The sequence below is a fragment of the Mesocricetus auratus genome, unplaced genomic scaffold, assembly GCF_017639785.1.
Source record: "Mesocricetus auratus isolate SY011 unplaced genomic scaffold, BCM_Maur_2.0 Super-Scaffold_100008, whole genome shotgun sequence".
NCBI lineage: Eukaryota > Metazoa > Chordata > Mammalia > Rodentia > Cricetidae > Mesocricetus > Mesocricetus auratus.
This window is the reverse complement of record NW_024429192.1, coordinates 81709936-81719568: the sequence shown is the minus strand read 5'-3', so window position 1 is coordinate 81719568 and position 9633 is coordinate 81709936. Positions and strand designations below refer to the sequence as shown.

The window sequence follows — 9633 nt, the reverse complement described above, 5'->3', positions numbered from 1 at the left end:
TCCAGGGCAGTCAGAGAGCTACACAGAGGAAACCCTGTCTCTAACCCCCCACCCCGCAAAACAAAAAACAAAAAAAACAACCAATTACATAGGGCTGGAGAGATGGCTCAGTGGTTGAGAGCACTTGCTGTTCTTCCAGAGGACCTGAGTTCTATTCCCAGCACCCACAACCGAAGGCTCCTTCACGAGAAATCTGACACTTCTGACCTTTGAGGGCACCTTCACTAGTACACACACACACACACACACACACACACACACACACACACACACAGGAGGTCTGGGGTTAAGCCCCCAGTCCTGGATTAGCCATCTCCCAGCCTTATTGTTAATGTTAACGTAAGGAGCATGTAAAGAGACTGTGAAAACGAAGTTGTAAACGGTCTGGAAGGAGAGACATGCTTGGAAGGCAACAGGAGTGGTTAAGTGAATGTGTATGTTGCTGATAGATAAGCATAGAGGAAAGTTCAGAGGAAACGTATAAAAACCAAGGAGGAACCAGAACAAAACATTGAGATGTGCCGAGCATGAGATGCTGTCCAAGCCCCGAAGCAAACTCTCCCCCACCAACCAAGCGACCCCGTGCCAGATCAAGATGGAGCACTGAGCTGGAGCCCTGGTATCCAGTTGGCACTACACTTTACTGTGCAAGCAGATCAAGAGGAACAAGAAGACTCGAAACCCAAACCTGAACGTGGAGGTACCCACATCACACTCATCTGGTCATGGTATATTATACCATGGCCCCTCAGATCCTTTTGCTTATTTGTTAGATGATTATTTTGCTTATGCTGATTGGTTAGAAATATAGTTGATGTGAGACATGTGATGTGTGAATAAATATAATATTCAAGTGAAACTCTGCTGTGTATTTCCTCTCCTCAGTAACCTGAGGGTGTGCTCGTGTCAGTTAACAATTAGTTCTTATTTATTTATTACATATACAGTGTTCTGCCTACATGCCAGAAGAGGGCACCAGATTGAATTATAGATGGTTGTGAGCCACCATGTAGTTGCTGGGAATTGAACTCAGGACCTCTGGAAGTGCATATAGTACTCTTAACCTCCGAGCCATCTCTCCAGCCCCAACAATTAGTTCTTATAAGTTGTTGTCAGTACTCCTGGTATTTTCCTGTAAATAAACAACAATACTGGGGATGGGGCAATTTGAGTCCTGAATAGGCATGTGCAGCCCTGGCCTCCTTGAATGAAAGAACTGTCAGTCAGTCAGGCAGTGGCGGTTTAAGTCTTTAATTCCAGCACTTGGGAGGCAGAGGCAAGCTGATCTCTTTGAGTTTGTACAGAGCTAGTTCCAGGACAGCCAGCACTGTTACACAGAGAAATCCTGTTTCGAAACCTCCCCCAAAGAAACCTACATAATGATGGTGTGTGTGTGTGTGTGTGTAGTGTGTGATGACTGGGGGGAGGGAGCATGTGCCATCACATGTGAAGGACTGAAGACAATCTGCCATTTATTCTCTCTTTTCATAAAGTGGACCCTGGGATTCAACTCAGGTCATTAAGCTTGTCTGCAAGCACCATTACTCTAGTAAGCCATCTTGCTGTCCCATTGGTGGCTGCTGATTGTTCCTATGCCTGAAGGAACAGCTTTAGCAAGAATGTTTCAAAAGGGACTGGACCTTTTGTTACCAGTAATTTATTTGAACTCTAGGTGACCCTGCAACTATTTCCACTGAGGCCTGACATACTTCCTTAGTAACCTACCAAAAGGACTGCTGGTACAGCTAAACAGGCAATGCAGTGATTGGGGCAAATATTAAACCTCATTTGCATGTCAGGTTTGCTGTGATTGGTGGAAATCCCATTTCCTTGGCTATTCAAGCCAGCTGTTTGGCTCACTTAATGAGACCTCATTCCATGGGTGATCTTTTCATTTTTCTGTCTGTTTTGTTTTAGTGACATTTTTATTTTACATGAATGAATGCTTGGCTCCATATATGCATGCAGTGCCCCCAGGGGCATGAAGGGGGCGTTCTTCAGCAAATGCAGCCTGCAAATTGGACATGATTTATCAAAGCTTTGGATACATAATGTCAAACGGGAGTATAGAAAGGAACTAGTCATTCATTCCCTCTCTTTCCCCTTTGCTTTGTTCTGTTTTGTTTTTGAGACAGGGTCTTACTTTGCCATGGCTTGCCTTGAGCTCTCAGAGATCCACCTGCCTCTGCACACTGGGCTTTTTTTCTTTTTGACAAACTTTTTTTGAGGTAGGGTGTCATGTCACCCAGTTTGGCATCAAACTTAATAAGAAGCCAAAGATGACCTTGAGTGTTGGGGTAACACACCTGACTTCTCTGGTTTGGGGATGGAACCCAGGGCTTCATGAATGCTTGGTAAGCAGTCTACCAAGTGAGCTGCATTGCCAGCTCCTGATTGTTTTCTTGAGCAACTCCATAGCCCTTGTTTTCATGTTACTTTGGTTTAGTTCACCAGGCAATCATTGAGCACCTGCTGTATGGAGAGACTGGAAACAGCTGTACCAGCAGGAGGAAGCTCTGCATCAGGTAAGACACCTGGTAGCTGAACCCTGGGCGTGTGCAGATTTGCCAAGGGAGGGCAAGCAGCAACCTGGCTTAAAGGTCATGGTAGATAAGGAGAACAGGTTCTCGGGGCTTCCTGCCTATGTGGGCAAGGAGTAGGCTTAGGAAAGTGACAGCAGAGAAACCAGTTAGTGAGAAACCAGGCGAGTAGAGGACACTGTTGACAGGCAGAGACAGCAGCTCAGGAAGGGCTGGCTCTGAGACACTGGTGACAGGCGGAAACAGCTAGAACTTTCTGGAAATTTCCATCCAAGAAAACGAGCTTTGGGGGGTGCCCACACACAGGAGTTTTGGGATCCAGAAAGTTCCAGCAACTTGCATGAGTTTCAGACATTTATTTGAAAAAGGAGATCACAAAATCCACCTCAGAGGGTTGTGAGAGGAAACTGAAATCAACCATGTAAACACATGAAGCACACTGCTTAGTAAACATCACCTGGTGTCACTATCGAGAAAAGCCGCACAGGGCTAGGCTATATCACTGCTATTATTGAGAAGCAAGTTCATTCTAGGAGCTTAAGTGCCGGTACCCACACTTCATCATTTGGGGGAGGAACTGGGCAGGGGTTACATACTGGTTCACACATGGGGCTGTGCACTGGTTCTGGGCAGAACCTCCATAAAGTACAGGAAATTAAAGTGTGAGATTCTGAGCCAGAAGGTGTCTACACTCAGCATTGTATGTGGCACCTGTATTGGCAGATATGTTTATGAATGAAGAAAGCATGTTGGAGACACTGAAGGTCCATAGCCAGCCTTGACCAAAAAAATTAACATTTTACAGTAGGAAGGGGATGTGGTGACTTTGGAACTATTAAAGCCAGGCACAGTTGGATCCAGGGTGAAGACATACACATAGCAACCTTTTCTTGTCTTTTGAGCTGAAACAGAGGCATCCCACCCCACGAGGTTCCCACCCTTTGTACATACACCACGTCCAGAGAAAGGCTTCCCTTTCAAGCCATCTGGACCTGAGTCTTGAACTGACCCTGAGTTACTTTCTGTACCTGCTCAGCTCCCTGGCCAGGAGTAATATTCCAAAAGAATACAGTTTTTTTTTCCTGACAGAGGGTGAGTGGTTGTTAGGCAGGCACAACTCACTGCTGCCCACTGGGGTGTCTGCAGGAGAGACTTCTTGCAGGTGACCTAGAAGTCACCTGGTGACATTCTGGAGCAATGCTCGGTCCAGGCACACTTGGGACCATGTAGAATTTTTAAATTTTGTTTTGTCATTGTTTTGAATATTTTGACGTGTGTGTGTGTGTGTGTGTGTGTGTGTGTGTGTGTGTGTGTGTGTGTACTAATGGTCTGTGTGTACACGTGGAGGTCAGAAGACAAGTTTTAGGAGTCAGTTGTCTCCCTTCCATCATGTGGATCTCAGGGATCAAATTCAGATCCTCAGCCTTGGCAACAAGCACCTTTACCCACTAAGCCACCTTCCTGAGCTTGTTGTTTTGGGCTAGGGTCTCATATGTAGCCTAGGCTCGCCTCAAATTTATCATGTAGCCAAGAATAACCTCAAAATTCCTGCTTCAAAAAAAATTCCTGCCTCTACCTCTGAGGGTCAGGATCACTGGTGTGCATCAACACACCTGGCTATCACATAAGACCTTAAGGGGTTTGGAATCTGCTTGGTCAAGGGACCACATAGTAGATTTCAAAAATATTCTGATTCTCCCATATCCCTGAGTTCACACCCCATGCAATGTGACTATTGCAGCATCTGCCTGCCTGAGCTCAAGGCCAGTCTGAGCTACCCTGCCTCAAAATATAAATTAAGATAAACAGTTTGTTTTTCGCCCTCTCCAATCTGAGTTGCTCTTGTCCATGACATCCACAATGAACATGATAGACAAGCTGATGTGCCAGTTCTGAGGCAACCTCAAGAGGCTTGTGTGCATTGCCTTATTGATGAGACAAGGTCTTATATCACTCAGGCTGGCCCCAATGAACTCAGATCCTCCTGCCTCCACCCCCTCAGTGCTGGGATTACAGGCATGCACCACTAAACCCCATTTATGCAGTGCCAGGAATCGAACCCAGGGCTTGAAGCATGCTAGGCAGGCACTCTACCCACTGAGCTATATAGCCCCAGCCCTGACTTTCTAGGCTTTTGCTTATTTGTTCTCTTGAACTCGTGCCTCACTTATGAAAGTGATCCCAGGTTTTGGGCAGAGGATGAGCCACCACTTGAGGCTGTCCTTGCCTTTTCTCTGTCAAAGCTCCACGTGTGGGAGAGACCCCTGCACTGCTGGCAAAGTCACTTACCTGGTTCACACCAATTGCAGAGGTGTGAGTGTGTCCACTGAGCCTGGCTTAGATCATCACGGCCCAAGTGACCCAAACCTTGAGCACCAAGTGGTTGTCGTTTTAAACCATTGTGAGTTAAGGTCTTTCATTCCAACTACTTGGGGCCTGAGGCAGGGGGATCCCAGGTTCTAGGCCTACTTGAAGTATAAATGAAAGAATTCAGGACCAGCCTGGGTAACTTAGCAAGACTCTGTTTCAACATTTAAAATTTGAAAGAGGGTGGGGATAGAGGTTAATGGTAGAATACTTGCCTAAAATCCACCAATAAGGGGCTGGGGCTTGGCCCAGCAACAGGGTGCTTACCCAGAATCCCCCAGTGACAGTTCCATCCCCAGAATACACATGATGAAATAAGAGAACTAACTTCCTCAGGTTACGCTCTGACCTCCACATGCCTCCATAGTGGACACTTCCTAATAAATAAATAATTGGATGGAAAAAATTCAAATAGAATCCCTTAATTAGGAAGGAGCTGGGGGAGGGGAGGGCTCAGCAGCAGAGCACCTGCCTATCACGTCCTGCACTTTGGGAAAATGTAGAGGAAAACAAGTTTAAGGCCAGTTTGTTACACAGCATTGTTGTAGCAAATTGATAACAGATACAAGGCATGTTGAAGAGAAACCCTAGTGCTTGGCTTGTCAAACTGCCGGCCCAGTGGCTGGATCTTCAGACAAGGGACATGTGCTTCTAACTTCAGGAAAGTGCTACTGAGTTCTACCTGGGTCTGGAGATCTTGCCTGGTGTTGTCTGTAATCTGTGGATCTCATGGAGATTTTAATTTATTTAAAAATTTTCCCTTTTGCCATTCTGGAGATTGAACATTGGAGTCTCATGCATTCTCCATAAGCACTCTGCCACTAACTGTATCTCTAGCCTCCTCTCCCTCCTGTTTAGTTTTTATTTCAAGGACAGTATCTTGCTAAACTCAGGCAGGCCTTGAACTTTTTTTTTTTAACTTTTTAAAAAAGATTATTTATTTATTAAGTAGACAGTATTTTGCCTGCATGTATGCCTGCAGGCCAGAAGAGGGCACCAGATCTCATTATGGATGGTTGTGAGTCACCATGTGGTTGCTGGGAATTGAACTCAGAACCTCTGGAAGAGCAGTCAATGCTCTTAACCTCTGAGCCATCTCTTCAGTCTGGCCTTACACTTTCTATCCCCCACTTAGTCTTCTGAACAAACTGAGACTATGGCTACCTCTCCTCTTCCTCCTCCTACTTTCAAGACTCCGTTTCTCTATGTAGCCCTGGCTGTCCTGGAACTTGTTCTGTAAACCACACTGGCCTTGAACTCAGAGATCTGCTTCCTTCGACCTCCTGAGTGCTGGGACTAAAGACGTGCACCACCACACCCAGCATAAATTGTGCTTTCTAATCCTGGCTCCATCAGAGATTTTTTAAAATGTATTATACATTATTTGTGCATATATGCCTGTGTGTACATGCAAAGAGACCAGAGGACAAGTTGTTCTTTCTTTCTACCCCATATACATACTGGAGATTTGAACTCAAGTTGTCAGGTTTAGTGGCAAACACCTTTCCCACTGAGCCATCTCTCCTGGCTGACAACATGGATCAAAACTTTCAAGTTCAGGGTTGTTTATTTAATTTTATGTGTATAGATGTTTTACCTATGTGAATGTATGTGCATGCTTGGTGCCTGGAGAGGTCAGAAAAATGGCATCAGAAGATTATTCCCCCAACAAAACAAAACAAAACAAAACAGAAATCCCTGGAGTTTGTAAGATGCCATCGGGTGATGAGGTTGGAAACCCCATCATCTGCATGAGCAACAAGTGATCTAAGCTGAGCCAGCTCTCCAGTGTCCCCCCCACCCACAAGGATAGTTCCTGAAAACAAATGATTTTGTAAGTGTGTGGGTGTTTTCTCTGCTTATATGTCCATGCACTGCATGTGTGCAGTGCCTGCGGGAGTCCAGGAGAGGGAGTCAGATCGCACGGAACCAGAGTTTCATGCAGTTGGCTGTGTGCCTCCAGGTGAGTGCTGGGAATTGAATCTAGGTCCTCAGGAAGAGTAGTCAGTGCCTGAACCACCAAGCCACTCTCCAGTGGCCCAACAAGGGTTATTCACACCCTTTTCCAAGGACACAAGTACCAGGCTCTGTGTACAAGTTTTGTGGCTAGAGAGAAGTGTGTGCTGACTAGTCCGGTTCCTCCTTGATGCATACATCTTGCTTGTAGGGGATGGATGGTCATGAGAAAGGAACAAGGAGAGAACACGCACTCAGAGTCAAGGACTATGGAAGGCTCTCAAGAACCAAATGTGGGCTGGGGATATGCTCAGTGGATAGAGTGCTTGCCTATCGTGTTAAGCCCTGGGTCCCACCCCCAGCACTGTATAAACCAGCTGGAGTGGTGCATGCCTGCAATCCCAGCACTGAGGAGGTGGAGGCAGGAGGATCAGTTCAAGCTCATCTTCTACACAGAGTCTGAGAGTAGCCTGGTCTACACAGTATTCTGTCTCAGAGAAAAGAAAAACAAAAGGTGCCAAGTCCTACCTGTTGGGTGTTTGATTTTCATAGGAGAAACAAAAATCTGAGGATCTGGAGAGATGGCCCAGCAGTTAGGAGCACCCAGCTTACACCCACCTGCAACTCCAGCTACCGGACATCTGATCCCCTCTTCTGGCCTTGGAAGACACCAAACTCACATGGACAAACCCACACATGGATGTACGCATACACATACATATAATTAATTTTTTAAATCCAAGATAAAATAAAACAAAATAAAAACAGAGAAGAAAAAAATCAAAGATACAGAATGAAAGCCATTCATGTGTTTCCTGGAAAAAGTCAACTGAGGTGGTGGGTAGCTCATGAGGGGTTGGTAGCTCATGCCTGATAGTCTTAGTAGGCAGGAGGCTGAAGCAGGGGACTGCCACAAATTTGAGGCTTGCCTCGGCTACAGAGACTGTGTCTCAATAAAATAATGATATAAATTAAAATAAAGGCAAACTGAGCTTTGTGGGACATGCCTATAACCTCAGCAACTGGGAGTAAAGGCAAGAGGATTCAGAGTTCAAGGCCAGCTTGGGCTACATGAGACACCATCTCTACATAGATAGGTAGATGGACAGATAGATAGATAGATAGATAGATAGATAGATAGATAATGAGGGCTGGAGGTGTCGCATGGGGGTAGAACCTAGTGCTCACAGGGCCTGGGATTTGAATCCCAGCAATATAAAATAGATTTAATTTAAAAATTTGAAGAAGGGCCCTGGTAAAGGCACATGCAGCCAGGCCTGCAAGCTGTCCTCTGACTTCCACGCTGTGGCACACACTTAAGGGAACATGCACAGAGTAAGTACATTTAGAAGAGAGAAGGACCCAAAGAGAAACAAAAGCAAGAGAGAGATGTCTGTTGCATCTTATTGTAGGAGTCTGGGGCCCAGAACACAGAAAACAGGTAATGGGAATTCTGTTCATTATCGCACCCACCACAGACTCCAGGCAACACATCTCTATCCCAGATTTACACAGTGCAGCCTGTATGTATGTCCCAGATTGTGTCATCTGACCCTGAGCCTGCCCTACTCACACAACCTGTTGCAAGGACTGCCATCACTATCCAGGTGAAAAGCTCTGCAGCTGGCCACTAAACTGGTGTAACTACCCCATCTAGCCATTTCCACATCCTCTCTGCCCTAATCTCCAGGGTTTCCATTTTACTCCCAACTGCTCCACCTGGAATCTGACCACTTCTAAGTAAGATCTGAACCAGTATGATTGAAACTTCAATTCTCAGGGCCATCAAGGCGGCTCAGCATGTAAGGCTGCTTGCTGCCAAACCTGATGATGACCTGAGTTCAATATCCAGGACCCACATGGTGGAAGGAGAGAGCCAAATCGGGCAAGTTGCCGGCTGACCTCCACCTACTCTGTACACACCCCTCCCACTAAAACATTACACAAAGTTAAAACCCCATAGCTCTCAATTTTGACTGTGTCATGAGGTACAGGCCTGCCATTCTAGACATTTTGGAGGCTAATGTAGAAGACTTAAAAGTTCAAGGCCTACTTGAGCTATAGAATGAGGTCAAGGTCAGACTGGGCAACTAAAATGTGTCCTAAAAGTACAGAGAGTGCTGGGAAAGTGCTGGCCCCTGGTTCATTCCCTTAGTAATATAATTCCAGCACTGGGGAGGCCTAGGCAGGAGTACAGTGGTGAGCTGGAGGTCAGCCTGAGCTACATAGTGAATTGGAAGGCCAGTCTGTAAAATAATGAATCCGTGTGTGTGTGTGTGTGTGTGTGTGTGTGTGTGTGTGTGTGTGAGAGAGAGAGAGAGAGAGAGAGAGAGAGAGAGAGAGAGAGAATGAATAAGAATATGGAACATGGTAGCACATGCCTATAATCCAAACACTTGGGAGGTAGAGGCAGGATCATCAGAAGTTCAAGGTTACGCTTGACTACGTAGTGAGTTTGAGGCCAGTCTGAGCTACAGGAGATCCTGTCTCTCAAAATTAAAATAAAATAAAGCCATAAAAGAAAATAAAGCATAGATTCAGTGGCCTAATAACAGTGGTTCTCCTCTCCCTCCAGTCTGCTGTCTAGTACCCCAATCTGTTCTCTCTCCTGCCCCATCCTGCCACACAAACACATGCAGCCTCTACAACCCCATTTCACAGTCTTCATCTTGTCTGGTCTCCTTCCTCCAGAAGCCATGGAGGGCGGGTTACCTTCAGGCTTTGTGGTACTGGCTTAATGGATTCATCCCCCAGTGTTCATCTCTGGTCT

The 9633-nt window shown here is 46.0% G+C and overlaps 1 long non-coding RNA gene across 2 annotated transcripts; it reads left to right on the top strand.

The window, feature by feature from the left end:
- The first annotated feature begins 69 nt into the window (after positions 1 to 69).
- Positions 70 to 7652, top strand: LOC110342762. 2 transcript variants are annotated; one of them, XR_002384927.2, is made up of 3 exons: positions 70 to 700; positions 2447 to 2525; positions 7416 to 7652. It is a non-coding gene; the product is annotated as an uncharacterized LOC110342762 (long non-coding RNA). The 2 variants fall into 2 exon arrangements; XR_005879055.1 differs by lacking the exon at positions 70 to 700 and adding an exon at positions 1896 to 2354.
- The last annotated feature ends 1981 nt before the right edge of the window (positions 7653 to 9633 follow it).